Genomic DNA, 24669 nt, shown 5'->3' with positions numbered 1-24669 from the left:
TGGGTCTACAGGTGTTGGGTGGAGATGCTACCCTTGCCTTGCTAGCAGACAGTCCAATCCTATGCCTGTCTACTCAGAAGTAAGTCCCATTAGAGTCAATGGGGCTTACTCCCAGGAAATGGTGGATAGGATTGGGCTAAGACACTCTTTGAACAGGAGATTCTGCTTGAGATTCAGTCCGAGGCTTCTGCTTGCAAGACAGGTGCCCTTCTGCCCATCTCTGCTCATCACCTGTAGTACGTGATCCCATGATATGCCCACTCCCACAAAGAGCCTAGTCGGTAGCTGCTCGCCAGCTTGCCCGGGATGCGTTGTCTCCAGACAGTCAGGAAAAGGAACTGGCGCTTCCTTGAAAACCATAAATAAGTAACATAGTGGTGTGGGCCAGTGCCATAGCTACGGGGGGGAGCATAGTAAGTACTGCAGGTGCCACAATGTGCTGGCATCACTTGGCATCAAAGCGTTGCTAACACTGTCTGGAATGGTTCTGATGGCGAGTGGGGGGGGCGCAGCTCCTGCAGTACTGAGCCACCTCCCCGTAGCTACGCCACTGGTGTGGACATGTGTGCTAGTGAAAACATTGATGGGTCAGTAACTTGGTGGATGTGACTGGTCTTCTGGGTTTCTGGGGCAACCAGGGCAGAGAGCTTGGCTTGCGCTTCTCTCCTCTTTAGGACCATGGAGTGGAGCCTTGATCTCGCTGCCAGCTGACGGGGTGAACAGGGCAATGAATTTAAGAAGCGGCCCTTACCTTGTTTGAACTGCAGGACCAGGGGGGGGATAAAACTGGGTGCAAAGTTCGTCCTTTTAAGGGCAAAGTTTTCCAGCTGTATTTTCAAATATCCCTCCTGTCTTTTGGCCTCTTTATGCCACAGCCATAACAGAGCTTAAAATAGTATTTTATTATTCCCCTTTTGATTTATTAGCTATTGGGACAGGGTACGGCAGGATGTCACATTTCTGAAAGTGCCTGGGGGATGAAGAGATGGGACTTTGCAATGGAGTGCTTGGATTTTGGCACAGAGTGACGAGGCCTGGAGTGACTTGGCATCCCTGCAAAACGTAATGCTTTGCACCCCTTCTAGCTACACCACTTGGTGCGGTGCAATCCAGGTGCTTGAAGTGGGTTGCTACCCACTGTGTCTATGGTCTCCTATCCATGCCCAGGGCAGACCAAAGTTTGCACAGAGTGCTGTTTCGCTTCTTTGCATAAGCCAACAGAGCGATTGGCAATCCAAGGCGAAGGTGTACTGAAAGTCTTCGCAAAATAAGCCCTGCAGGGATCTCCCAACTCTGGGATAGGATGCTGATCAGAACAGCCAAGATTTGAAACTGGGAGCCTCCCGGGCTGTGTGCATGAAGCCCCTTGGAACCAACCAAGACCAGGCTTGTGGTGGCCATTTCTCTATCCAGGCCAGGCCTGGAAAACTACATCTTCAGGCCATGTCTAGAGCTCTCTAACCTCTCTTGCTGTTTGCCTGCCTACCTATCCTCAGCTCTCTCCGCCTGACTGCCCAGTTCTCCGGCTTCCTTGATGCCTTCAGACAGTTCCCCTGTCCAAGCTGGACCTTTCAGCTTTCATCCTACCCTGCTAACAACTCCTCTGTGTGGATTAGCTCACTTTTGCCATGTTCCTTTAATGAGCTCAACAAAAGGTGACCTTAAATGCGTCTTTGAATCCCATGCATAGGTTTTTCCATCTCTCTCTCTCTCTGTCTCAATCATAGTTGCAAGGAAGAGACATTTAACCATTTTCCCACTCAAAATTTCCCCTCCAGCTGCAATTTGCTGATCAGCTTCATTGGGTCTTCCCAGACCTGATTTCATTTCATCAGGTCTTCCATAGAGCTGGGGCACTGCTCTGTTCTGGATTTAAACTGGAGGCAAACTTTGCTATCACATTCAAAGTCATATATTTCTGCATAACTTGGGCCATGCCAGGGAATACTGGGTGCTGTAGGCTTATACCATAGTCTTTCGAGACTGAAGGTTGCCAACCAGCCAGGGAATCTCACAGGTCATTACTTCCTCCCTCTGACTGATGCCACATATACAGATGGGGGGGGCATCTCACATTGAGGGGCATGGAGCAGGGGACACATCAGCATGGTGACTTAATTTTTTCCAAGGCACACTTCAGCCCTTTCCCAGGGACTTGTACAGAGTTGGATCTAGAGATGAAGCTGGTGACGAGCAACAAATTGAGGAAAGATGATGGAGCAGGCATTGTGACATCATGGCAGGACCACAGACACGTGGCCTCAACCGTCAAAAGAGGATATCAGGAGAACTTCAACCTGGTCTCTAGGCAGTGGTTGATTGTCTCCTAGTTTGATGAGATGTGGTGGGTTCGAGGGAGCTGGGGAGGAAAGAGACAGTGAGCATTGACTAGAGGCGAAGCAGGAAATGGGCATCTGGTACAGGCCGAAAGTGCTAGAATAAAAGGGGGAAAAGATGAAGAAGAGAACATAAAATACTGTTGCATTAAAATTAAAAGTTAATGAAATGCACTCTCCCCCCCCCATTCCCCCCTAGTAACTCCTCCAGGGAATGGTAGACCCAATTTTGCAGCTGTTGAGAGTGCTTTATAACTGCCTTACTATTCAGGCAGTTTTGATGTGGAAAAGAATCCCAGATTTCAGCTTAAGATAGCTTAAATTCTTTTTATTAAACTGTCACGGGGTAAAAATTACGATAAATCCAGGCATCTCAAGCATATCAGTTGCCAGGTGTAAACACATTCACGTAATCGCTCAGCAATGACTTTAGAACCATCACAAAGAGAACTGGAGACTACCAAAAAAAGAAATCTCAAACGCATAATTATAGAGGGCTTGGTAAAATTACATTAAATTATCACCTCCAGGGTACTAGCGTGCATTGAGAGTCAGACTGAGTTTAACCGCAAAAGGAGAACTCGGGTCTTCGGCCTTAGCTGGAATGAAGCAGATTGTTTGATTGACAAGTGATGAAATCTGAAAAGACAAGAATATAAGGCATTTCCAAGGTGCTTAGAATTGTGCATAGCCATGACTGCTTCTTGAAAGAGAGAATGCAGATTTCGGAGCATAAGCTAACAACTTGTAGCAAATCACAGCTCCTTCTTTCTGTTGTCCTTTCATGTTTTTGTTCTTTGTCTCTTATGGAACAAAACCAAGATGCTAGACCTCATGGTTGGAGAAGACATAGCAAAACAGCTTGTTGTTTCTGCTGACTGCTTAGATCTGGAATTGGCAAAAGTAAATTGAGATGTACTGGGAGATCGCTGGCTGATTTGCAGTAGGTCAGTGTTTCTCAACCAGTGGTACAGGTACCACCAATGTTACTTGAAGTGGTGTCTGGTGGTACTTGCAGGTCACATACCACCTGGCAGTGAGACCAGGAATACAATGCAACAAACAGCGGTAGGAGCCTTGGCTCAGTGGGTAGAGCTCCAAAGCACGCTTTTCCACACTTAATAAAGCCTTCCTGTCCACCCTGAGCCTCTTACTGGAGTTTGTTGCAAAATATCTGGCCTCCCAACCTAGAAGTAACTGGTGATGACATCATCTACACTGCGGTAGAGCAACAAAGGTTTCTGACTGCCATGCATTTAACAATAGCAAGTGAAAAAGAACTCTATGCTACGGCTTGTACTCATCTCTTGTGCCTCAAACTCAGCGTTCAGGACTTGTGACATTATAGAAGTATCGGCTGGTTGCTTTCAACCAGGTCTTTGTGCAGCTCTTCTGGTCTGTTTTAAGGGGCGGTGTTAGAATCCCTGCTGTGGAATGACTCCGATGTAGATCTGTACTGGTCTATGAAGGCTACGTTGTTTACAAGCATACTTGGTGCTGAGTGCATGTCAGGCGAGCATGACGCAATCCAGTCTTGTGGCATTTTGCTTAGGTGGATGGCAAGGAAGCATCAGGTCCACAGACTATATTTCCCATAAAGGGTGCGTGTGCCACTTCTGTCAATTTCCGGTTCTACCTGGCACCAGGCTGTGCAGAGCTCAGCTTTGAGCTCTGCAGCTTAGTAAGAACACTGCCCACAGGTCTTTAGGGAAATGGCCAAAAGAGAACTCCTCTATTCTAGCTGGCTGGTCTAGGAGAAACCCTGCCTTTTGGGGAAAACTTCATGGCAAGCTGCACCTTGCATGGCCTGTGAACAAAGGCAGAACCTCTTGACTTAGAAGTCGCGAGCGATCACAAAGGAAGCACCTTGAACCTTGGCTTCCCTCACTAACTTCATTGTTGAGTTAGTCGTGGGCTGTATGCTGACTGAGGCTGGGCTCCTCCTGAGCAATCGAGGAGTCCTCTGCATATACGTATAACCTTGTATAGAGCCCAACAATCGTTTTAATGACTAAGGGCCCAATCCTATCCCATTTTTGAGTACTGGTGCAGCTGTGCCAATGGGGTGTGCGCTGCATCCTGTGGTAGGGAGGCAATCACAGAGGTGTCTTACCATAAGGTTGTTGCCTTACCCTAGGGTTACATTGCAACTGCACCGGTGCTGGAAAGTTGGGTTGGATTGGGCCCCAAAACTGTGATTGTCAGCAACGGTGCTGCAATTATTTGCAGTGTGCCACAGGAGTTTGGGGGAGGGTCATCTATTATTAGGGCCTTTGGGGGATGTGAACCCCTGGCCGGTAGTGTGGTGTGCCTTGTCAATTGTCAAAAAACTGAGGGTGTGTCTTGACAGTTTTAGCACCTTCTCAGCGTGCCATGAGATGAAAAAGATTGAAAATCACTGGACTAAAATCACTGCTGCATGCATGCAGCAGCAGCCACCATCTTAGAAAAGGCATTCTCTCCAGTGTGAGAGTGATCAGAAGATGCCTCTTCTAAGATGAAATTGGCCTGCTGCAGTTTTGACAAATACTTGAAGCTGCTTCGCTCTCCTCAGACTTCTGCCACCTCCGGAGGTGGTGCACGTCCGAGGAGACCCATAGAAGCAAGGGTGCCTTACCCAGGGGTAAGGGGAAGAGTTTCCCCTTGCCTCTGGCTGAGCCGCTTTGGGCCCCTATCCTGCGCTGGAAAAAGCACAAGCTTCTTGGCTTGCCTGTTGCAGTGCAAGTTAAGATTGTGCCCAAAGTGGTTTACAGGCAAAGTCAAATAATTAAAGGGACAGTTCCTCTCCCCTTGCTAAATCTAAGACAAGTACCACTTGGAAAAGTGCCTTTTTGCAGTGGCATATCTAGCGGGGTGCAGGAGGGCGGTCCGCCTGGGGTACCATGCTTGGGGGGGCGTAACACCACAAATGCCCCAACATCGCTAACATCACGGAGGTTAGGAGTAACCCCATCATGTTATATGCCATTGGATGTGGAATTGCCAATGGAATGCAATGCAAAAAACGGGACTGAAATATCTCATTCCCATCAAAAGTTATGGCCAAAAAACCAGAAAATAAAAATGCCTATGGAAAACCCTATGGAACCCTATGGAAAATGACATGGGGGGGGTGACACCAAAATTCTGGAAATTGTGGCTTTTAGGAATAACACCATCATGTTATATGCCATTTGATGCAGAATTTCATCCATTGCTTGTGGGGAAATATTCACTGCATTTATTTTTCAGGCCATTATTATTATTCAGCATGTGGTTGGTCTGTGGAACTCCTTGCCACAGGATGTGGTGACGGCATCTGGCCTGGATGCCTTTAAAGGGGATTGGACAAGTTTCTGGAGGAAAAATCCATTACGGGTTACAAGCCATGATGTGTATGTGCAACCTCCTGATTTTAAGAAATGGGCTATGTCAGATGCAAGGGAGGGCACCAGGATGCAGGTCTCTTGTTATCTGGTGTGCTTCCTGGGGCATTTGGTGGGCATTTGGTGGGTGAGATACAGGAAGCTGGACTAGATGGGCCATGGCCTGATGCAGTGGGGCTGTTCTTATGTTCTTATGTTCTTATTCATTCCATGACATGACTATTACTACCTCTGTCTCACCTTACATCATAGGGTTGTTGTGAGGACAAAATAAGGGGAGGAACCATGTCCACCACCCTGAGCTGCTTAGAGGAAGGGTGGTATAAAAAGTGAATTAATTAATTAAACAATATAATTAATAATTAATTAAGTCATATGGGGTGACAAAAATTTATGGGCCCCGGGTGTCAAATGACCTAGCTACACCTCTGCCTCTTTGCCCAGTTAGCAGGAATGTTAAAAATACAGATAATTGAAATCAGAATAATTCAGTTTTTTTTAAAGGTGTCTAAATAAGTCAGGGATGCCTTTTTCATCAATGATGAGGTTTTTAAATTCATTAATCTCTAACCGGTAAAACATGGTGGTCGGGACTCTATGAAATGGTTGCCAAGATGTCCATTTTGTTTCCTTGACTTTTGCCTCCCTCCCCACCTCCAGCACCAAGTCAATTCTCAGGTCTGTGATGATCACACACCTCCAGGATATTATAACTTCAAGGCTTATTAATCCGTTGCACAGGAAATATTAAAATATATTATAGCCCCTACTTCCATTTTCAAATTTCCTTTTGACCTCCCAACATTCAGACCGTTTTTATTTTATTTTATTTTTTAAATAACTTTTACCGAACTTCTTCGAAGCAGCAAAAAATACATCCGGCCCCTATTTTTGTATAACTAACGCCGGTTACTGGTGGAGACTATTCCTGGCTTGGTCCTTTATTATCACAAATGGGTATTAGCAGCTAAGGGATTGTTGACGTGCCCTTTCAGTGTCGCTACCAGAACTCCTTGAAGCTTGCGCAGAATTTATATATATACACCAACGTCAAGTCACTTTAAAAATATGTAACAGAGATCAAGCCAGCTGCCCTTGGCCACCTACTTTTTGGCAGAATTGGCTGGCACACACACTCTCTCTCTCTCTCTCTCTCTCTCTCTCTCTCTCTCTCTCTCTCTCTCTCTCTCTCTTGACATCCAGTAACCATGCATTTTCTGGGCCAGGATCCAAAGGCATTATACAACAATTGAGTCAGTGATTGCTGCTTGAGAATCTGGATGGAAAACAGAACTTGCTTGGGACGGTGGAGGGCATGTGTGTGTCTTGCTACAAAGATAATGGGAGCAACTCTGGCTCTCGTTTTCTCTCGTAAAACAAGAGTGAAAAGAAAGATGCCTCTCCCTGCAAGTGGGGCACGTGTGAGAAGCAAAACCTGCCCTGCCACTGGGACACTCAGACCAGTCTTTCCTGGCAGCTGCAAGGGTGGCCTCCCTCTCCTCTCATTGGGCAGCAGAGATTGATTTATTGCCGGGATTTCTAGTCCACCTTTCCAAAGGAAGAATGCAAACCATTTCCCACAAATCAACTAATACTAATACTATACTAATAGTACAATAGGGGCACAATACTAATCAACTATCAATCAAAACAGCTGCAGTTAAAGCAGCACATAAAATTGGCAGCTCAAGTCCAAAACCTTGAAAAGCCTGGGAGAGCAGAAAGAAGTGTGGATCTGGCATCGAGAAGCAGCAGGCAGCCAGGCTGCTGGGGGCCTTTGGCAGAGCTCTGCACTGACCCCCACAACACCGCCCACCAGCCCCGCCCCATGGTGCTTTGTGCATGACAACTAGGCTAGGAGGACCCTGTGATTGACCTGGGCCACTGGCCAGGGCCTGACTTGGGTGACTTCTATACTTGCTTACCTGACAGTAACTCCTATTCAGGGCCAGCATGAAGCCAGTTGGACCACTTGGTCCCCACGCTCGGCTAATTTATATAGAAATGCGCTTCGATCCACTTGGTCCATGAACTCACATGCACTTTTTAAGCGCACATTTTGATTGCTTTCCATTCGATAGGGATAGAAGCTCTCTAACAGGGGTGTCAAACCTAAGGCCCGGGGGCCGGATGTGGCTCACAGAAGCTCTTTATTTGTCCCTCGGACACTCCCAGAACCAGCATGAGCTGCTGACGCACTGAAGTGTTACTGTTGAAAGGGCCTCAGGGAGCAGATTAGTAGGGGAGGGAGGACACATCACTGTCCACCTACTTGCCTCCACTGCCCCACCTTCTCCTTCTACTTCCTGGATTGAAAAAGGAAGGGGGGGCAGAGAGGAAGAGGAAATATGGAAGGGTGGGGGGTGCTGAGCTAGAGCAGTGGAGGTGGGTAGGAGCAGAGGCTGGCACATCATTAGGTGCAAGGGGCAATGTTTTGAATGCCACCCCCGGCATTGGGCTGGCCCTGGGGGGAGTAGCCTAATGTGTACATCAGAAGGGGGCCTGAATCCTCTCTCTTCTCCCCAAACTTCCCCAAATTCTGTCTTGGCAAGTGTAATGCTGAAAGTGAGCTGTGTTGCCAGAAAAATGCCCAAGGAGACGCAGTATGCGGAGGGCAAGGAAGAACCTGTAGCCCTCCCTCACCCACACTTTCTGTTTGATGTAAACATTAGAAGCAGTCCGTGTGCGTGAAGGAAGCAGACAGCAAACTGAGAAACACGGCCACCCCATCCTGACCAGGGTGCCCTGGGCCACTTCCAAAGCACGGGCTGTACCTACACACCTGTCACCGAGGAAGTGCATACTGGCTAATTCTGCATCCATGACGCAGGTGTGTATCTGTGTCTGCCTGTCTACCCACACATACTGGTCAAGGTGGAAATGTTTAGTCCATTAATGAAAGGGATCAATCAACTGAAAACGTTTTGAGCAACTAAAACTATTCCCTCCTTTTTAACACATTTACATTCTTTCAATAACTTGTACAAATGAGGATGTTTCTGTAAAGGCTGCAGGTGCCCAGTCCCATCCTAGAAGAGGCATTCCCTGCTGCTTCAGAGGGACCAGGGAAGGCCTCTTAGATGATGTCTGTTGCAACACATACGTTCGTCCTCCAGGGACAAAAACAGCCTTTTTTCCTTAGAAAGAATGCGCCCCTTGTATTCAAGTTTACGCACATTGTTCTATTAATCGATTAATTAATTAAATGTTTTGGATATTTGGAAACCTTTCTTAGATCCATATGTATAGTGTATTCATTATTTATGATTCATAGTATAGATTGCTGAGATTTTTTTTGTCTTTTTATGTATCTTATTAACATGCTTTTCAATTCTGTTTTGTTGATTGTATCCATTATTTTGTTTTGATGCATTTTTTTTTTCTTTTGCTAATAAAGTGGTTGAAAAATTCAATGAAAATTCATATGATTGATGAGTAAGCACCACAGCAGGTGAAAACCACCACAGGGATGCCTCTGGGACCAGAGAAATATTGACCTTAGCGCCAGTGGATTTGCAAAGAGATACACAAGTCTGGAGGTAAGTACACATAGCCTTGACCTTCTGATTCCCAATTGAAAGCTGCCATTTCTGGGTAGGGTTACCAGCTCTGACTGAAACTGTTCCTGGAGACCCCAGCATGATGTCATGTCATTAAGGTGTCAATCCAATACGTGCTTTGGAAGTGAGCCCCATGCAGCACAGTAAGACTTACTTCTGAGTAAAGGCTATAGGATTGCTCTGTAAGCCAAGTCCTATTAAAATCTCCAGGATTGCGTTCAGTCATCACCTGGAGACGGATGCCGATTCCTGGAGAAGCCAGGCCAATCTCAGAGAGTTGGCAACCCTATTTGTGGAAAGGATTCATAATGATGTGTATTGAGGGAGCCGCTCTACACCTCTCTCTCTCTCTCTCTCTCTCTCTCTCTCTCTCTCTGGTGTTATGCCCTGCCTGGCACTGGGTACCCCATACATGGCATCATTCCATTTGTGACAGACATGAGCTGCCACTAATGTGTGATGGGTTTTTCACACTTCACATTTCTTTGTGAGTCAACGCTTGTGTTCCTTCCCAAAGAAGACTATCAACAGGGTTCTCAAGAGGAATGAGAAGCCAGAGAGCATTCTGACAATCATCCAAGGCATTTGGAGGGGTTCAGATTGTTTGATCAGCAATTTCAGTGAGTTTGATAGGAAAACCAACTTGAGTAAGACCAATGGGGTATCAGAGTGCCCCACAAATCCCACATCTGTCTTCAATTGACTTCTCTAAGTATGGGTTGGTGTGGCCATGAAAAGTAACCATGTCAGTTGCCAGACCATTGCAACTGCTTCCTTTCTGTGGATATTACTGGAGGAGTGTGGGACTGAAAATGGCTCCCACATGGTAATGTATGACTCAGTGCTGAATGTGAACTAGCTCTGAGGAAGCATCCTTCTGCATACCAAGAGGGCAGGGACACTACAGCAAAAGTGAACCCCAATTATCCTAATAGGGAAGACACATTGTGCTGTTTCTTTTGCTTCTGCCGGGTCTACGCAGGAAATGGGTCCAGCACAACCTGCTCTGCTGTGCTAGTTTTCTACTCGAAATAGGGATTCTGCTGTCCAAGGTGGCAGAGTCCTTTCAATCACCTCAGGACTCTACTGCAGGGATGTGAAGTGGGTGGAGAGACAGAGGATGCAGAGCCTCCCTGCCGGAGTCCATTGAAAAGCACTGCCACTGTGTGAGCCGGTCAAGCAGTCATCCCACACACGAAGTGCATACGTTGTGAGTGCTTGGGCACCTCACATGGTGGCAGTGCAATTCGAAGGACTCTGGTAGGGAGGCTCTGCCTCACCTGCCTCCCAACCCACGGCATGTCCCTGCTCTACTGCCCCATTCCTACATCATTCTGCTGCATGTTTAGACCAGACCTCAGCTCGAAAAGGTCCAAGATTCTTTTCTCCCTCGGTTCTAGGAAAAGAGAGAATTTCCTTGGGATGGGTTGAGTGGGGGCTCCTTTGCAAAGGCAGGTGGTGATGGAAGCGACCAAAGATACTTGAAATTCGAAAGCGGCACCCGGAGGCAGAACAGGGCTCCCGCCATGCGCCGCGGCACCAGAACATGGGGTGAGCATGATCCTACCTGACAGACAGCTGGGCGGGACACACAGCTGCTAGCTGTGGTCACCACAGGAAAGCCAGCCCAGGAATGTCAAGAGATAGCATATGGGAGAGGGTGTTAATGGCTTCCAGGAAGCCCGAGGAATGGTGCGTACAATTCCCTGGTCCTCTGCCAGCAGAGATGGTTCTTTCCTCCCCGGTTCACTTTAACTCTTCTTCCAAAAAAGACTTTCCTCCCGCAAAAGAAAGAACAGGATGGAGAATTAGAGCTCTTTGAGCGACATTTTCCTGGCTGCTATCAGCTCTTGGTTGCCAGTGCCGAGTTCTGACTTCTCCTTGATGGTTTCTTTGCTCAGTTCTGTTGCATCAGATTGCAAATTGGCCTGGGATCTGGGGAGCCTTGGCTTTCCTTCACAGCAACTTTGCAAGCATGCAGCACCCTGCGGTCCGGGGTCCTGTCTGATATCTGAGGGGCAAGCACAGCAAAGTGCTGAAGGAATTTCCTCGTCTTGCACCTATCTCTTTATGAGCTGCTTGGCTTCAGACAGTGGCATAGCTAGACGGGGGTGCAAAGCACTAAGTTTTGCAGGGAGCCTCAATGCAGTGTACAAAGCTTGCAGGGGGCGAAGAGGCTAGAAGCCTAGCTCAGTGGCGTAGCTAGAGGGGGTGCAAAGCACTAAGTTTTGCAGGGAGCCTCACCGCAGTGTACAAAGCTGGCAGGGGGCAGAGAGGCTGGAAGACTAGCTCAGTGGCGTAGCTAGAGGGGGCGCAAAGCACTAAGTTTTGCAGGGAGCCTCACTGCAGTGTGCAAGCGGCCACTCCCCCCCCCCTTTGGAGCCATTCCAGGTAGGGGGAGCAAAATGGAGGTGTACGCCACTGGATTCAGGATGCTGAGACCAAAGGCTGCAGGAGGCTCAAGGTCAAGAATTAGGGGTGAAGTGGCTGTTTTCTTAGAATCAATGAAGCCCACTGGGGGTCAGTGCGTAATGAACCTTGTCTCCAGCCAACAGCAACATTTTTAGAATGACACACTCCTGGGCACCCTTTCTCAAGGGATACCAACTCCTGCAGCCTTCCAGTGTCCAGTCTCGTTCTCATCACATTCATCCAGCACTCTGCTGGCAAACAAATTCCCCTCTTTTGTCACTGAAACTTTCCTGGAATGCCTGAGCTGGCTTCATATTCCCGGCTTTTCATCCTGACGTTCAACCCCACCCCTCTTGCTTTGTTTCATCCCTATTACGTCCCAAACTCTGACCTCTACTCATCCACTTCCACCATCCTCTGGTGATGTGACAGTGGTTGGCCAGGTTGGGCGCCAGCTGAGGCCCACAGACCCCCAAGGGCCCAACAGGCTGACCTGAAAGCCTCCGCTTGAAGGCAATGCAAGGTACTCAGCGGAGGAACTCAAGCTGTCGCCTGCCGCGTAGCCAGAAGGGGGTGGCGTGACAAGCACAGCAGGTGTCACAACACCCCTTCTAAGTGGCCCCTCTCACTCACTGTCGAAGCGTGTTGCGGTCACTGTCCAGAATGGCTCCAATGGCGAATAGGAGGGGCTGCTTACATGATGCACTGTGGCACCTGCGGTACTTACAGCGCCACCCTCTTCTGGCTACACTACTGGCTGTCCCCGTCTTGGCACACACTTCCCATTCACAGCTGGGCTTCTTAAAGGATCCTGTGATGGGCCTTTAAGAAAGCCCATCTATGGATGGAGAGGGCAAGACAGAAGGCTGCCTGGGCACCCCTCCCTCAGTGCCACTGGGGTGTTTTGAGGGAGGGGCATCCTTCAATCGCTCCCTGTCCTGGTCAGGGAAAGGAAGAGGAGCAATATTGGGAGGGTGCCTGTCCCTTCACACTGCCGGAGCGCTGGTGAGAGGCGCCCTCCTTGCTGAAATCACTCCCGAATCCTGCAGAGAGTCCCACAATGCCCAGGTCAGCTCAATGTACCGTGGGGAGTTTCCATACGAACTCCTGCATCTGAAGTCTCATTTGTGTTCCAGAGTTTACAACCAGATGGGGAAGACATAGAAACCGCAACAGCCCATTTCGCTCCTTTCCTGGAGGCTTTAAAGGGAAAAACCCACAGCTTAAACTGGGAAAGGCCACTTGTAGGTTAACACCTTGGGATGGAGTCACAGCGATCCAGCTCCCAGATATTATTCTGCACCAGTTTCCAGTCCATTCCCCTCAAGCATCAGCACCTTCAGAACAGAAGGGATAATACTTTGACACACCCAGTCTCCAAAGCTTTATGACAAAGAACAGCCCCACTGTGGTATGGGAAGCACATTCCATGATAGATGTCGCCCCTGGTGCGCACACATAGATATCGGTATTATCAAGACTGCTCTTTTCCCTCAATAAGAAAGCAACCTTGAGGGGGCCATTTATGTCTTCTCTTCCTCCATATTAGCAATGCTTATCTCACATAGCAAAAAAGCAACCTTGATGTGATGTCAGACTGGTTCAGGTGCTATTCCTGCCTATCGCACAATAAGGAGTGAATGTGCGCACATCCCCGCACCTGACGTGCCAGCCCCATCGCCACATGATCACATGGAGGAGAACGTCTGAACTGCCCTTTGTTGCGAAGTTGAGAAACTGCTTCAACGCCACATACCCTCTAGCAGCTTCTCCAAAGCGGCCCGGGATATCTGACTGCGTCATTGTTCTTCCTCTACCATAACAGGTGTGCTGCAGTGCATTGGTGAGCCATAAAAGATCTGCAGGGGTGCCAGAAGATTTTGGAGCACATTGGTTGAAAATTGCAGAGGAAGAGGGTCACACAATTTATTACTACGGACAGTTGCCCTAGAAACAGAGCTACAGAACACAGGAAAGGTTTTTCAGCCGTTTTCAACCACTGTGCTCCAAACTCGCGCATTCCTGCAAATCTTTCTGCAGCACAGCAGCTGAAAATCACTGTGCTAGAGGGGCAAACAACCAGGAGAAGGCAATTGTTTTTGTGCCCTTCTTGTGGACTTCTGGGAGGTGGCTGGTGATGCACGAACAGGATGCATGGCTTGAGGACCTGTTGCTCTGATCCAGCAGGGCTCTTCCTACATTCTATTTCTACGATCAATCAAGACTATTTGACAAAGACAAAAACCCCCAGCATCCCACTGGATGCTACTACCAGTAGAGAAGGTTGGAGCCAGTTGAAGGGTCCCTCATCTAGCACCCAACTTAACATGGAACATGCAATATCCAGCTTTGGAAGACATGTGGCAGTAACTGGTCTTGTGGGAGAGGAGGTGAGTCTCTTCTATATATATTGGTCCTAGTGACCTGCCAGGTGTCGCTCCGGGGCCACAATGTCTCTCCCCCACCCCATTTTCAGACCCTGCAGGTTGCCACAGTTCACAAATGGAGCCGTTTACACCCATGGCCTCGGACATGCTGCCAGATCTACATTATGACATGTTGCCAGATCCTGCCACAGTATTTGCCACACCCAGAGGTCAGGAGCGCACACCCTCCCAGACACCAAGCCACAGCAGCAGCTGTGTCAAGTTGAAACCGAAACGATATGGTTAATGGTCATGAAAGCAAGGCTGCAGGCGCTGAGCAGAGAGGCAGAGCGTATCACAAACATTTTGGTAGGATTTCCATCCCATTCATCCTGCCGTCTGGCGAACTGATGAGTTCTAACATCGCTTAGGCGAAAAAGGACCAGGAGAGGAAATCTCTCCTAAAGTGAAATGGAACTGCACACGGCGCAGCCTGGGAAAGAGATTGGGGAGAGTTATTGCAAGAAGGTCCCTGAAGCCTTTCCACACACAGTGCAGGTGCAGTGCTAAAAGGGGGGAGGGCGGCTGCGGGCTCTGGTGCTGGTATAAATCAGAGGCTGTTAACACGGAAAGAATATAACAGGGCTGGGGAAAGGTGCAGAGAAAGCTCAATGGATCACTGTGGATGTGCTGTGCTTTATGGAGAAAGTGACCTTTGCAAGAGATGGTGAAGCTAAAACGAGCACCACCCTTTGAGGTTTTGACAAGGCTGGCCTCAGGTTGGCTGGTTGGCAACCTTCAGTCTCGAAAGACTATGGCATAAGCCTACAGCACCCAGTATTCCCAGGCGGTCTCCCATCCAAGTACTAACCAGGCCTGACTTTGCTTAGCTTCAGAGATCAGACAAGGAGATGTGGCCAGTGGCATAACTAGAGGGGGTGCAAAGCACTAACTTTTGCAGGGAACCTCAGCGCAGCATGCAAGTGGCTCTCCCCTTCCCCTTTGGAGCCATTTCAGGCAGGGAGAGCAAAACAGAGGCAAATGACTGGCTCTGAATGGGAGGGGCCACTTGCATCCCATGCTGAGGCTCCCTGCAAAACGTAATGCTTTGCACCCCTTCTAGCTACACCACTTGGTGCAGTGCAATCCAGGTGCTTGAAGTGGGTTGCTACCCACTGTGTCTATGGTCTCCTATCCATGCCCAGGGCAGACCAAAGTTTGCACAGAGTGCTGTTTCGCTTCTTTGCATAAGCCAACAGAGCGATTGGCAATCCAAGGCGAAGGTGTACTGAAAGTCTTCGCAAAATAAGCCCTGCAGGGATCTCCCAACTCTGGGATAGGATGCTGATCAGAACAGCCAAGATTTGAAACTGGGAGCCTCCCGGGCTGTGTGCATGAAGCCCCTTGGAACCAACCAAGACCAGGCTTGTGGTGGCCATTTCTCTATCCAGGCCAGGCCTGGAAAACTACATCTTCAGGCCATGTCTAGAGCTCTCTAACCTCTCTTGCTGTTTGCCTGCCTACCTATCCTCAGCTCTCTCCGCCTGACTGCCCAGTTCTCCGGCTTCCTTGATGCCTTCAGACAGTTCCCCTGTCCAAGCTGGACCTTTCAGCTTTCATCCTACCCTGCTAACAACTCCTCTGTGTGGATTAGCTCACTTTTGCCATGTTCCTTTAATGAGCTCAACAAAAGGTGACCTTAAATGCGTCTTTGAATCCCATGCATAGGTTTTTCCATCTCTCTCTCTCTCTCTCTCAATCATAGTTGCAAGGAAGAGACATTTAACCATTTTCCCACTCAAAATTTCCCCTCCAGCTGCAATTTGCTGATCAGCTTCATTGGGTCTTCCCAGACCTGATTTCTTTTCATCAGGTCTTCCATAGAGCTGGGGCACTGCTCTGTTCTGGATTTAAACTGGAGGCAAACTTTGTTATCACATTCAAAGACATATTTCTGCATAACTTGGGCCATGCCAGGGAATCTCACAGGTCATTACTTCCTCCCTCTGACTGATGCCACATATACAGATGGGGGGGGCATCTCACATTGAGGGGCATGGAGCAGGGGACACATCAGCATGGTGAATTAATTTTTTTCCAAGGCACACTTCAGCCCTTTTCCAGGGACTTGTACAGGGTTGGATCTAGAGATGAAGCTGGTGAAGAGCAACAAATTGAGGAAAGGTTACGATGGAGCAGGCATTGTGACATCATGGCAGGACCACAGACATGTGGCCTCAACCTTCAACAGAGGATATCAGGAGAACTTCAGCCTGGTGTCTAGGCAGTGGTCTCCTAGTTTGATGAGATGTGGTGGGTTTGAGGGAGCTGGGGAGGAAAGAGACAGTGAGCATTGGCTAGAGGCAAAGCAGGAAATGGGCATCTGCTAGGGAGGAAGCAGGAGGTGGGGTTTGGCTGTGGAGACAATATATAAGGGCTGGAGACTGCAAGGCCCAGAAGATTCCTTCAGGGCTTGGATGGACTGGAGGCTGCACCTGGGTGGAAGAGAAGGAAAGCCAGGTGCTGTTTAACTGCCTTCATTCCCTCTGCCTAAAACCTGAGTGGATAATTGGTGTCAATTTTCCTGCTGCCCTCCCTGCCACAATCCTCCACAGCGCACTGTTCAGGAATCACAGGCTTTGGCTCTCTAGAGCAGTGGCATACCTAGAGGGGGTGCAAAGTGCTAAGTTTTGCAGGTGCCTGAACACGGCGTGCAAGCCCCTTCCCCTCCCCTTTGGAGCTGTTCTGGGCAGAGGAAGCAAAACGGAGGTGGAACACCTGGCTCCGAAGGGGAGGGGCCGCTTGCACAGCGCATTCGGGGCCTACAGAACTTTGCGCCCCCTCTAGCTATACCACTGGTCTTGAGATCTGCCCCGAGGCATAATTCTGAGCATAGTCAGACCTACCACAATCTGTCACCACCCATGCACTTAGCTGACTACGGTCCAGTGCTGACAGACGCTTCTCTAGAACACCTTGGCTGCCCCACCCTTGCCATTCTGACTCACATTCAGGTCTTCCCTCTACAACCGTGCACTGGTACTTAGTGAAAATGGCAGAAAGTCTTGCTTTTCACAATTGACTCTGGCGAAATGTTGTAGGCACCGTTGTGTCGGCTCCAGCTCAAACTCCCCTCCTGCATCTTGCCCTCCCTTCTCTCCTCCACCCAATGACTAACCTGAGGTCCTGCCAAATGTCGACTGAACTTGTGTTGGGTTCAGTTAAAGTTTGGAAGCAAAAATCTGAGCTCAGGTAGAAGATGAATATCTGAGTGTTTGTCTTGATCTGTTTCTGTCTCTTGTTGCAAAGACTGATGCCTTTACACTTCGGTAAAGTCTTCCAGATTATCCAACTTCGCCCCCTATGAAACTCTTCATTTATTTTCTAAAAGGGGGGTTAGCCACTCAGAGAATGTCTTCATAAAAGGGGGAACGGTGCAGCGACAAGGAAGCCTAGAACAAGCTGTAGGGCTCCTGATCCCCAGGATGATACCACTGTTCTGGTTTGTTTGTCTTTATATTTGTGGATATGAGATCTCAGGTTTGCCAGCTGCCCTTCCTCATCGTCGTAAAATGCTCCGGTGGCTCTTTGACAGTTCACATCTATAAACAGGTCGGGGACCAGTGGCATAGCTAGAGGGGGGCAAAGCACTAAGTTTTGCAGGGAGCCTCACTGCAGCGTGCAAGCGACCCCTCCCCTCCCCTTCAGAGCCAGTAACTCACCTCCGTTTTGTTCCCCCTGCCCAGAATGGATCCGGACTTAGTGCTTTGCCCCCCATCTATGACACTGGACCCCCACCTGTTTATAGATGCGAGCTGTTAGAGCCACGTCTGTTGTACGTCCACATAGGCTCAAGCCACATGTGTTACTCAGCACTGTGCTATCTCCTCCATGCCAGAGAGGAAGCCTTATTTGGAAACGCCCCCCCCCCGCCATTCCCGCAACCATTTGCCAGTTCCTTACAAGAGCCGATGTAAACAATGTGACATGAACCAAGAAACAAACCCGTGGGTATTTTTAGCCCTCCCGAGCCCTGCTCTTAAGTGGCAAAACCATAAACATTCCATATGAATCCAGAAGGCGCAGAAAAGACACTAACCCGATACACTGCAAAGAGGCAGGCCCAGCTTCATTACACATGAACACATTCAATGACCGAGATGTGTCTGTTTTGCATACAGTTTCCAAACAGGCCTGCAGCTGTCAGTCTGGCTTTGGGACGAAAGAAAGGCAGAAGCTGCCATCTTTCTTCATACAAGGAGTTGATTGTCCTTTGTGGTTTTGGATCAGATTCCCCTTTATAGAGAACTCCACATGCCCCAACCCACCCCCTGAAAAACCATAGCCACACAGAACTGGGGGCTCAACCAGAACAAGGATAGCAATCTTCTCTGGGTTGCCCCATTCTCTAAAATATAGGGCTCAGAAAGTGCCTCTTACTACCCAAAAGACTCCATCTGCTGTCCAGAAGGGGTCAAGCTATGGCCCAGTGACTCTGACCTTTCTACCTGTTATCTCTGAGATCGTTGTGGGGTGTGGCCCTAACCCTTTATCCTTCCCTTCTCCTCTGGGCACGTCCTCTTGTCCTCTGACCACCGACCTGGTAAGATGCGCACACCAGGGCTCTGATGCCCATCTTGAGCACAAGGCATGCAGGGCGAGGCAGCTCCAGGGCCTTGCTATCTCTAAGTGTTAGCTGAACCTCTGATCCTATTCAGATGCTGTAAATATACACTCAGTGGAACTGGAAGTACGTAAATAACTTCTTTTTTGCAACTTTAACAAGCCTTTGTCTTTTTTTATTGATTAGCAGTCAGCCGGGTGAGGGAGGTTCCCTGGGGTGATACCCAAAAGGGGGGGTTTCGTTACTTAAGCTACTCTGCTTCCCCCCAAAGAGGAAACTATTTTTAATTTCCTCCAACAGAAATGAGGTCTCGGAGACTGCTAGTCAAAATGGGTTGGTGCTGCCCCTGGGTCAGAGGCAGCAGGTGACTGCATACATAAGAACATAAGAACATAAGAACAGCCCCACTGGATCAGGCCATAGGCCCATCTAGTCCAGCTTCCTGTATCTCACAGCGGCCCACCAAATGCCCCAGGGAGCACACCAGATAACAAGAGACCTCATCCTGGTGCCCTCCCCTACATCTGGCATTCTGACATAGCCCATTTCTAAAATCAGGAGGTTGCACATACACATCATGGCTTGTACCCTGTAATGGATTTTTCTTCCAGAAACTTGTCCAATCCCCTTTTAAAGGCATCCAGGCCAGATGACATCACCACATCCTGTGGCAAGGAGTTGCACAGACCAACCACACGCTGAGTAAAGAAATATTTTCTTTTGTCTGTCCTAACTCTCATAACACTCAATTTTAGTGGATGTCCCCTGGTTCTGGTGTTATGTGAGAGTGTAAAGAGCATCTCTCTATCCACTTTATCCCTCCCATGCATAATTTTGAATGTCTCAATCATGTCCCCCCTCAGGCGTCTCTTTTCTAGGCTGAAGAGGCCCAAACGTCGTAGCCTTTCCTCATAAGGAAGGTGCCCCAGCCCAGTAATCATCTTAGTCGCTGTCTTTTGCACCTTTTCCATTTCCACTATGTCTTTTTGAGACGTGGCAACCAGAACTGGACACAATACTCCAGGTGTGGCCTTACCATCGATTTGTACAACGGCATTATAATATTAGCCGTTGTGTTCCCGATACCTTTTCTAATGATCCCAAGCATAGAATTGGCCTTCTTTACTGCCGCCGCACATTGGGTCGACACTTTCATCGACCTGTCCACCACCACCCCAAGATCTCTCTCCTGATCTGTCACATAAGAACATAAGAACATAAGAACAGCCCCACTGGATCAGGCCATAGGCCCATCTAGTCCAGCTTCCTGTATCTCACAGCGGCCTACCAAATGCCCCAGGGAGCACACCAGATAACAAGAGACCTCATCCTGGTGCTCTCCCCTACATCTGGCATTCTGACTTAACCCATTCCTAAAATCAGGAGGTTGCGCATACACATCATGGCTTGTACCCCATAATGGATTTTTCCTCCAGAAACTCGTCCAATCCCCTTTTAAAGGCGTCTAGGCTAGACGCCAGCACCACATCCTGTGGCAAGGAGTTCCACAGACTGACCACGCGCTGAGTAAAGAAATATTTTCTTTTGTCTGTCCTAACCCGCCCAACACTCAATTTTAGTGGATGTCCCCTGGTTCTGGTATTATGTGAGAGTGTAAAGAGCATCTCCCTATCCACTCTGTCCATCCCCTGCATAATTTTGTATGTCTCAATCATGTCCCCCCTCAAGCGTCTCTTTTCTAGACTGAAGAGGCCCAAACGCCGTAGCCTTTCCTCATAAGGAAGGTGCCCCAGCCCCGTAATCATCTTAGTCGCTCTCTTTTGCACCTTTTCCATTTCCACTATGTCTTTTTTGAGATGCGGCGACCAGAACTGGACACAATACTCCAGGTGTGGCCTTACCATCGATTTGTACAATGGCATTATAATACTAGCCGTTTTGTTCTCAATACCCTTCCTAATGATCCCAAGCATAGAATTGGCCTTCTTCACTGCCGCCGCACATTGGGTCGACACTTTCATCGACCTGTCCACCACCACCCCAAGATCTCTCTCCTGATCTGTCACAGACAGCTCAGAACCCATCAGCCTATATCTAAAGTTTTGATTTTTTGCCCCAATGTGCATGACTTTACACTTACTGACATTGAAGCGCATCTGCCATTTTGCTGCCCATTCTGCCAGTCTGGAGAGATCCTTCTGGAGCTCCTCACAATCACTTCTGGTCTTTACCACTCGGAAAAGTTTGGTGTCGTCTACAAACTTAGCCACTTCACTGCTCAACCCTGTCTCCAGGTCATTTATGAAGAGGTTGAAAAGCACCGGTCCCAGGACAGATCCTTGGGGCACACCGCTTTTCACCTCTCTCCACTGTGAATATTGCCCATTGACACCCACTCTCTGCTTCCTGGCCTCCAACCAGTTCTCAATCCACGAGAGGACCTGTCCTCTAATTCCCTGACTGTGGAGTTTTTTCAGTAGCCTTTGGTGAGGGACCGTGTCAAACGCCTTCTGAAAGTCCAGATATATAATGTCCACGGGTTCTCCAGCATCCACATGTCACAGACAGCTCAGAACCCATCAGCCTATATGTGAAGTTTTGATTTTTTGCCCCAATGTGCAGGACTTTACACGTACTGACATTGAAACGCATCTGCCATTTTGCTGCCCATTCTGCCAGTCTGGAGAGATCCTTCTGGAGCTCCTCACAATCACTTCTGGTCTTCACCACTCGGAAAAGTTTGGTGTCGTCTACAAACTTAGCCACTTCACTGCTCAACCCTGTCTCCAGGTCATTTATGAAGAGGTTGAAAAGCACCGGTCCCAGGACAGATCCTTGGGGCACACCACTTTTCACCTCTCTCCATTGTGAAAATTGCCCATTGACACCCACTCTCTGTTTCCTGGTCTTCAACCAGTTCTCAATCCATGAGAGGACCTGCCCTCTAATTCCTTAACTATGGAGTTTTTTTCAGTAGTCTTTGGTGAGGGACCGTGTCGAACGCCTTCTGAAAGTCCAGATATATAATGTCCACTGGTTCTCCCACATCCACATGCCTGTTGACCTTTTCAAAGAATTCTATAAGGTTTGTGAGGCAAGACTTACCCTTACAGAAGCCATGCTGACTCTCCCTCAGCAAGGCCTGTTCGTCTATGTGTTTTGAGATCCTATCTTTGATGAGGCATTCCACCATCTTACCCGGTATGGATGTTAGGCTGACCGGCCTATAGTTTCCCAGGTCCCCCCTCTTTCCCTTTTTAAAGATCGGCATGACATTCGCTATCCTCCAATCTTCTGGCACCGTGGCCGGGAAGGTGGAACAGGGGAGGGGGTGGGCAGAACAGGGCAGAGGTGGGTGGATAAGTTTGCGGATCAGGCCTGGAAGGGGGCAAGTTTGGTGGCAATGGGGCATGCCAAATCCTGACCCCCTTTCCAGGCCTGATCCGCCTTTCCAGGCTGGGTGACCAGACATCCTCTTTTTCCAGGACATGTCCTCCTTTTTAGCCTCATGTCCTGAAAAAGAACTTAAACGTCCTCCTTTTCCCTCTGAGAGGTCCCTGCAGGCAGCAAATAGCCTTCTTGTAACTAATAAATTATATGCAGTATAGTTTTGTATTTAATAATAAGTAATATAGTGTTTAAATTATATTATATTACATTATATTATTATATCACATTATATCACATTTTTTGTATTGGCAACCTTCAGTCTCGAAAGACTATGGTATCGCGCTCTGAAAGGTGGTTCTGGCACAGCGTCTAGTGTGGCTGAAAAGGCCAATCTGGGAGTGACAATCCCTTCCACACCGGGAGCAAGTGCAGTCTGTCCCTGGTCTGTCTCCCTGGCTATGGGCCTTCCTTCTTTGCCTCTTAGCCTCAGACTGTTGGCAAAGTGTCTCTTCAAACTGGGAAAGGACATGCTGCACAGCCTGCCTCCAAGCGGGCCGCTCAGAGGCCAGGGTTTCCCACTTGTTGAGGTCCATCCCTAAGGCCTTCAGATCCCTCTTGCAGATGTCCTTGTATCGCAGCTGTGGTCTACCTGTAGGGCGCTTTCCTTGCACGAGTTCTCCATAGAGGAGATCCTTTGGGATCCGGCCATCATCCATTCTCACGACATGACCAAGCCAACGCAGGCGTCTCTGTTTCAGCAGTGAATACATGCTAGGGATTCCAGCACGTTCCAGGACTGTGTTGTTTGGAACTTTGTCCTGCCAGGTGATGCCGAGGATGCGTCGGAGGCAGCGCATGTGGAAAGCGTTCAGTTTCCTCTCCTGTTGTGGGCGAAGAGTCCATGACTCGCTGCAGTACAGAAGTGTACTCAGGACGCAAGCTCTGTAGACCTGGATCTTGGTATGTTCCGTCAGCTTCTTGTTGGACCAGACTCTCTTTGTGAGTCTGGAAAACGTGGTAGCTGCTTTACCGATGCGCCTGTTTAGCTCAGCATCGAGAGAATGAGTGTCGGAGATCGTTGAGCCAAGGTACACAAAGTCATGGACAACCTCCAGTTCATGCTCAGAGATTGTAATGCAGGGAGGTGAGTCCACATCCTGAACCATGACCTGTGTTTTCTTCAGGCTGATTGTCAGTCCAAAATCTTGGCAGGCCTTGCTAAAACGATCCATGAGCTGCTGGAGATCTTTGGCAGAGTGGGTAGTGACAGCTGCATCGTCGGCAAAGAGGAAGTCACGCAGACATTTCAGCTGGACTTTGGATTTTGCTCTCAGTCTGGAGAGGTTGAAGAGCTTTCCGTCTGATCTGGTCCGGAGATAGATGCCTTCTGTTGCAGTTCCAAAGGCCTGCTTCAGCAGGACAGCGAAGAAAATCCCAAACAAGGTTGGTGCAAGAACACAGCCCTGCTTCACTCCGCTTCGGATGTCAAAAGGGTCTGATGTGGAGCCATCGAAGACAACAGTGCCCTTCATGTCCTTGTGGAAGGATCTGATGATGCTGAGGAGCCTGGGTGGACATCCAATCTTGGGGAGAATCTTGAAGAGGCCGTCTCTGCTGACCAGGTCGAAAGCCTTTGTGAGATCTATGAAGGCTATAAAGGCTATGAAGGCTATAAAGAGTGGCTATAGATAAAGATCTATAGATAAAGATCTATAGCCATAGATAAAGATCTATGAAGGCTATAAAGAGCTATAAAGATATAATATATCACATTATATTACATGAAATCAATATACAAGTATTTTTAGCTTCTATTTTGTCATGTCCTACATTTTGCTTGGATGTCCTACATTTTGTGGTGCCTTGTACTACTTTGCAGTTATGACATCTTGTTATCCTGTTCCCGGGTCAGCACAGACTTGAACCCCTATAAGAGCTGGTACAGGTTCAAGCTGACCTACCAGGCCTGTAAGGTTTTGCCCCAGGGAAGGGAACAAACAAAATACCCCTCACAGGACTCTATGAAACCACATGGCCGCACGAGGAGTTGCAGTGGATTGGGCTGTTAATTAATCACATTAGTTTTTGTGATTAATCTGTTTCATTTTTGTTGTTGGCATCCTTCAGTCTCGGAAGACTATGGTGTCACGCTCTGAATGGTGGTTCTGGAACAGAGTGTCCTCTCCAGTGCACGAAGCCTGGGTAAAGTAGGTATGGAGGATAGGCTGTTACCCATGCAGCAAATCCCCCCTCCCCACGTCGCTGAAATGGTCCAATGGAAAGGCAGAGGCCAATACGGTTGGTTCCAGCGGCGTCGCAGGAGTTGCCAGAACGTGACTGTGTTCAGCCATGAACTGCCTCGGGGACTCCGGCTCGGATTTTGCCTCGAGGTTGACTCCTGAAGCCTTTTCCATAACTGGATGTAGCCACAAGGCAGTGGAGGTTTGGGATGAGAGTTTTCCTTCTCTCAGATGAGCTGCCTTCCCAGGCTGACTTCCCGGTGGCTGTTTAGTCACCTCTTACGACAAGTACAGCCAAACAAAGCTGTACGATTAAATATGCATATGATTAAAACCATCTTTTTAAAGAAAATGATCCCTTTAAACAGTGCAAAAATATGTCACAGCCAATGCTAGTCTTAGAAAAAGGATTTTC

This window comes from Tiliqua scincoides, chromosome 3 (assembly GCF_035046505.1).
Source record: "Tiliqua scincoides isolate rTilSci1 chromosome 3, rTilSci1.hap2, whole genome shotgun sequence".
Taxonomy (NCBI): domain Eukaryota; kingdom Metazoa; phylum Chordata; class Lepidosauria; order Squamata; family Scincidae; genus Tiliqua; species Tiliqua scincoides.
This window is presented reverse-complemented; position numbering follows the sequence as displayed.